Source organism: Apium graveolens, chromosome 5 (assembly GCF_009905375.1).
Source record: "Apium graveolens cultivar Ventura chromosome 5, ASM990537v1, whole genome shotgun sequence".
Classification (NCBI taxonomy): Eukaryota; Viridiplantae; Streptophyta; class Magnoliopsida; order Apiales; family Apiaceae; genus Apium; species Apium graveolens.
Genome location: NC_133651.1, coordinates 66709785 through 66716238, shown reverse-complemented (window position 1 = coordinate 66716238; position 6454 = coordinate 66709785).

Genomic DNA, 6454 nt, shown 5'->3' with positions numbered 1-6454 from the left:
GTGAGCAGGGTAGAATCTCCAGTCATGTGCCTTGAGCAACCACTGTCTAGATACCAAAGATTTTTTATGTTTCCCTGCACACATCAAAATCAAATCAAGTTGATTTTGGTACCCAAGTTTCCTTGGGTCCTGCCTTGTTAGCCTTTTTTTTGGTTTCTTAGGTTTGATCTCATTTGACTTGGGGATCTCAGAATCATCCTTAGTCATTTGAGTTGGACCTTTGAAACCAGTCATTGAAACAAAATTATCATGCACATTTTTGTTTACATGAAAAGGCATGTTATTTGCAAACATGTTATTCCAGTAAGGCATGCTAAATGGCATTTGAAGCATACTAAATACAACATAATAAGGATTAGGTGCAAATGACATATTAGAAAATTGTGCATTCATATTCTGAGTAGGCATAACATTCATAGGCATGGCAGACATGGTAGTCATGTTGGGAAAAGAAGAAGGTGCAGACATGCGAGTAGGAATAACATTCTTGCAATTAACAAACAAATGATTAACACTACCACACTTAACACAGATTTTTCTTGGTGCATATTTATCAGGTGTGTAGTTGTTATGTTTGTTAATTCCTACCTTCCCATTCCTATTATTTTTCTTTTTAGATTCTGTTTTAACCTCAATCTTTTCCAATCTGTCATTCAATTGCTTGATAGACAGAAGCCCAATATTAACTCTCTTTTCTTTTCTCACTTGACTTGATTCTCCTGGAACAACGTTTTTGGAAACTGATCCATATTTCTCATTCAACTTAGCTAGCTTGGCTTTGCTAAATGCTTTTTTCTCAGTCGACGAATGTTGTTCATTGTCTTTCGACGGATAGTTCATTTGATCTTTCGACGGATAACAGTCATCATCCATCGAATCGACATCCTTTGACAGTCCTTCAATCACATTGGACTCAAGCTTCTCTTTACTCTTTTTCCGGGCTGCATCACAAAAGGATTCTATACCTTGAACCTTAGTTATTTAAGCATGAACATCCCTAGATGATTTCCATGCCTTGATCACCTCCTGTTCTCGTTCAAGCTGCTTCTTTAAAATCTCTTCTTTCTTTAAGGACTCAGTTAATTCATCCTTAGCAATTTTACACTCAATTCTCAATTTTCAAATTCAATAAACTAAGGCTCTAGCACAGTATTCGTCTCACTTAGAAAAAAATTGTGTTCTTTAATTTTAGCATTTTTCTTAGTGAGGGACTTAAGTGTAACATGCAGGTGATATAATTCAGTAGACATGTCATTTATTGCATCATTATACTCAGCTTTTGATAAATGTGCTAGGTTAGTTGTGATTACCTGATTGCTTGATGAACTGTTCTCTGTTTTGACATAGCTTGTTTCTTCATCTTCATCAAATCCATCTGCAGCCCAGTCATTCTCCTGTGTGATGAAAGACCTTTCCTTTTGCTTGAGCAACTCAAAGTATTTCTGCTTATAATCAACAGGCTCAAGCTTCTTTTTGCTGGAATCAGACTTTCTACACTCATTAGCCAAATGACCTGTCAAGCCACATTTGAAACACTTGAATTTAGACTTATCAACCATGTTTCTGTTTAGCTTGGCTGTTCCAAAATTCTTCTTGAATTTGAGCTTGGCAAATCTCCTGGATAAGAATGCTAGATGTTCATCAATATCATCCATGTCATCTTGGCTCAACTGATCTTCATTTTTAGCTAACAGCCCTTTACCCTTGCTTTCACAGACCTTTGATGTAGACTCGACAACTTCCACCTTCATCTATTTCTCCTTTTCCAACTCAGCAACAAGTGCAATGGATCCTCCCTTCTTCCTTCCTTTCTCCATCCTTTCATCTTGCTCTATTTCAACCTCATAGGTTTTCAGGATGCCATACAGTCTTTCCAAGGTGAACTCCTTGTAATCTTGTGAATTTCTCAATGAGACTGTCATTGGTTTCCACTCCTTTGGGAGAGATCTAAGGAACTTGAGGTTGGAGTCTTTTGTCTGATAGACTCTTCCATGCAATTTTAGAGCATTCAGTAGTTTTTGAAACCTACTTAAAATATCAGTGAGTGACTCACTTTCTTCATAGTGAAAATGCTCATATTGCTGAATCAGGAGCTGCATCTTGTTTTCTCTTACTTGCTCAGTTCCATCACAAATAATTTGAATTGTGTCCCAAACCTCTTTTGCTGTTTTACAGTTGATTCTGTTGTCAAACATATCACCATCAACACCATTAAACAATATGTTCATGGCCTTTTTATCTTTCCTGACTTGTTCAATATCAGGATCAGACCATTCATGTCTGGGTTTTGGAACTGATGGTTCATTGCTAGTTGCAACTCTCATTGATACATGAGGATCTCTTTCAATGCAGTCTACATAGGCCTCATCTTGCGAAAGAAGATGTAGGTGCATCTTCACCTTCCAGTGGTGATAATTGTCTTTGTCCAGAATTGGGATCTTCACTCCAACATCCTTTTTGTTCATCTTGTTGATTGTTGTGATCTTTACACTCTTTGTATTTCAAGAGCTTGCTCTGATACCAATTGTTATTCCCTAACAATACAACAAGAATTATAGAAGGGGGGTTGAATGTAATTCTGACTTCTTTTTGAGATTTTAAAATTGTTCTAACTTAATATATATAACAATATTGATTTATAGTAATGCGGAATGGAAGAATAATAGAAATCAAAACACTAAGTAATAAAACACAAAGCTTTAAAACTTTCTGGTGGATTTGAAAGTATCCACCATATATATATATACACCAGATTGAGAACTCTGTGATGCTTTGAGTAGCACACAACTGCTTTATAAGTGAACAAACAAACTACAGAGAAATTCTTAACAAATACAGCTTTATCTATCTCTTTGAAAAATGTGCTTGCTAAGTTAATTGTTCTACTTGCTACACTTGGTTTATATATCACCAAGTTTACATGATAGTAAGACAAGATAATAAAACAAAACCATATCTAGTCTAACTTCATGCTATTTCATTACTCTATTCCAGCATCTTTGAGTATCTTCTTATTTGCATGAAAATGGTAATGCTTCTTTGTTCTCTGAAACCAGTAATTAGGCTGCCACATTCCTTTTTCATACAATCAACACATGTGACTGTCAAGTCACTATCAACTGCTCTTAGAATTTGAACATCCGTTGGAACTTCTTTAAATCATCCGTTGAAGCTATGTATGATCATCCGTTGATACTCTGACTGATCATCCGTTGAAGCTTTATGGATCATCCGTTGAGGCTTAATCTGAGCATCCGTTGAAGCTTGACTGAACATCCGTTGAAGCTTTGTGAAACATCTGTTGAGACTATTTTCTTGATAGTTAACTCCACTTCACTTATATAAGATTACAAGGCATCATCTATTTATAATTGACCAACCTATCTTGCATATCAATCTAGTAGTTAACATGACTTGAACATTTCTGACAAATCTAGTTTACTAAGCTTATACAAGTATGCAGAAATGTGCTACTAAACTTATTTTACATAAGTTACTCTTTCAACGGATAGTGAAAGTGATCATCCGTTGAAAGCTACAAAATCACTAAGTTAAATCTACTAAGTTGTTTTGTTCAACTTATCATCAAGTCCACAACATATTCCTAACAATGACATCTCATAAAAGATAACGGACGAGCCCATATGCCCTCCATCAAATTATACTCCAGGGCAAATCCAATATGGGCATCCGATGCTCGTGATGCCGTACCAACACAAGCCCATCTGTTATAAAGTTTCAGAAGATTATCCATCTGCTTCAGAGTAGCTTGTCCTCATGATCGCTCATCCAATCCAAGTCCAACTCACACTCTTTAACCTTCGGGTGAAGATAAGGTATAAGATACTCTGGAGGAGTAACGACGTACTCAGTAGTTGTCAGAAAAAAGAACTCCGCCTCGTCTCTAAGCACATCATGAGTCGTAGGCTTATGCACAGGAGACTCGCTCTTGTTGTGGATATGTTGTGAAATTGATGATTTCATTAACAAAACATCTTGGTAGATTTTACTTAGTGAAAAATGTAGCACTCGACGGATAAGGATTATAGTCCTGACGGATGACTCAATATAGTCCCGACGGATGATGATTTATTATCCATCGAGTGAGTAGCTTATGTAACAATAAGTCTGTAGCACATTTCTGCATACACATTGCTTAGATCATAAAAGAAATGAAGTCAAGTGCCAGATAGCTACCCGACGGATAAACAACAATGCCACTCGACGGATGATCAACAAGGCAACCCGATGGATGATCATGAACCCGACGGATAAAGAATTCAAATATCTGTTGACAGTGACAACACAGTCACATGCGTCGAGTGTATGCAAATGGAATGTGGAAGCCTATTCAACTGGGTTTTAGAACAAAGAAGCATTGCCATTTCCATGCTATTATGAAAATATTCAAAGATGCTGGAATAGAGTAATAAAGTAGCACAGTATTAGACTTGATAGTTTTTGTTTTATTATCTTGTCTTATTACTTTGTAATCTTGGTGTTATATAAACCAAGAAGTAGCAAATAGAACAACAAGCAACTGAGCAAGATTATTATTCTCATAGAAACATTTGTAAGTTGCATTCTTAACATTTCTCTGTAAATTTAGTTGTTCAAATTTGTAAGCAGCTATGAGCTAATTGCTACACAAAGTTCTATTGATATAATATATATCTCTGGTGGGTACATTCAAATCCACCAGAAAGTTTTTAAAGACTTGTGTTTTTAATTACTTGTGTTTTGATTCATTCCTAGTTATTATTCCGCACTTTGCAAATCAATTCACACATATATATATTTTAAATTAGAACATTTTATACCTTTATGAAAAAGTTTGAAGAATTCCACTCAACCCCCCTTCTGTAATTCTTGTTGCATTGTTAGGGACTAACAATTGGTATCAGAGTAAGCTCTTGATAAACAAAGAGTTTAAAGATCACAACAAAACAACAAGATGAACAAGAAGGATATTGGAGTCAAGATTTCTTTTCTGGATAAAGATAATTACCATCATTGGAAGGTAAAAATGCATCTTCATTTACTTTCTCATGATGAGGCCTATGTAGATTGCATAGAGAGAGGCCTTCATGTACCAATGAGAGCTGCAACTGGAAATGAGCCATCAGTTCCCAAGCCAAGGCATGAATGGTCTGATCCTGATATTGAACAAGTCAGGAAAGATAAGAAGGCCATGAATATCCTGTTCAATGGAGTTGATGGTGACATGTTTGACAACATCATCAATTGCAAAACTGCCAAGGAAGTTTGGGATACTATACAGATTATCTCTGATGGCACTGAGCAAGTAAGAGAAAATAAGATGCAGCTACTCATTCAGCAATATGAGCATTTTCATAGTGAAGAAAGTGAGTCTCTCACTGACATCTTTAGTAGGTTTCAAAAACTACAAAATGCTCTGAAGTTGCATGGAAGGGTCTATCAGACAAAAGACTCCAATCTTAAGTTCCTTAGATCTCTTCCAAAGGAATGGAAACCTATGACAGTCTCATTGAGAAACTCTCAAGATTACAAGGAGTTTACTTTGGAGAGACTGTATGGCATCCTGAAAACTTATGAGCTTGAAATAGAGCAAGATGAGAGGATGGAGAGAGGAAAGAAGAAAGGAGGATCCATTGCACTAGTTTCTGAGTTAGAGAAAGAGAAGGAGATGAAGATGGAAGCTGTTGAATCAACTTCAAAGGTCTGTGAAAACAAGGGCAAGGGGCTGGTAGCAGAAAATGAAGATTCTTTGAGCCAAGATGACATGGAGGATATTGATGAACATCTAGCATTTCTTTCCAGAATATTTGCCAAGCTCAAGTTCAAAAAGAACTTTGGAGCAGCCAAGCCAAATAGAAACATGGCGGATAAATCTAAATTCAAATATTTCAAATGTGGCTTGGCAGGGCACTTTCCCAGTGAGTGTAGAAAGTCAGATTCCAACAAAAAGAAGTTTGAGCCTGTGGATTATAAACAGAAATACTTTGAGTTGCTAAAACAAAAGGAAAGGGTTTTCATTACACAGGAAAATGACTGGGCAGCAGATGGTCTGGATGATGATGAGGATGTCAGCTATGTCAATTTAGCCCTAATGGTCAAGTCTGATGAAACAAAGATAAGTTCTTCAAGTAATCAGGTAATTTCTACTAACCTTGCACATTTATCTAAAGCTGAGTGTAATGATGCTATAAATGACATGTCTACAGAATTATATCATTTTTGTGTTACACTTAAGTCTCTTACTAAGGAAAATACTAAAATCAAAGAAAATAATTTATTTTTAAGTGAGAGGAATAATGTGCTAGAGTCTCAGTTCATTGAATTTGAAAAATTAAGAATTGAGTGTAAAATTGCTAAGGATAAATTAACTGAGTCCTTGAAGAAAGAAGAGATCTTGAAGAAGCTGCTTGAACGAGAACAGGAGGTGATTAAGGCATGGAAAACATCTAGAGAT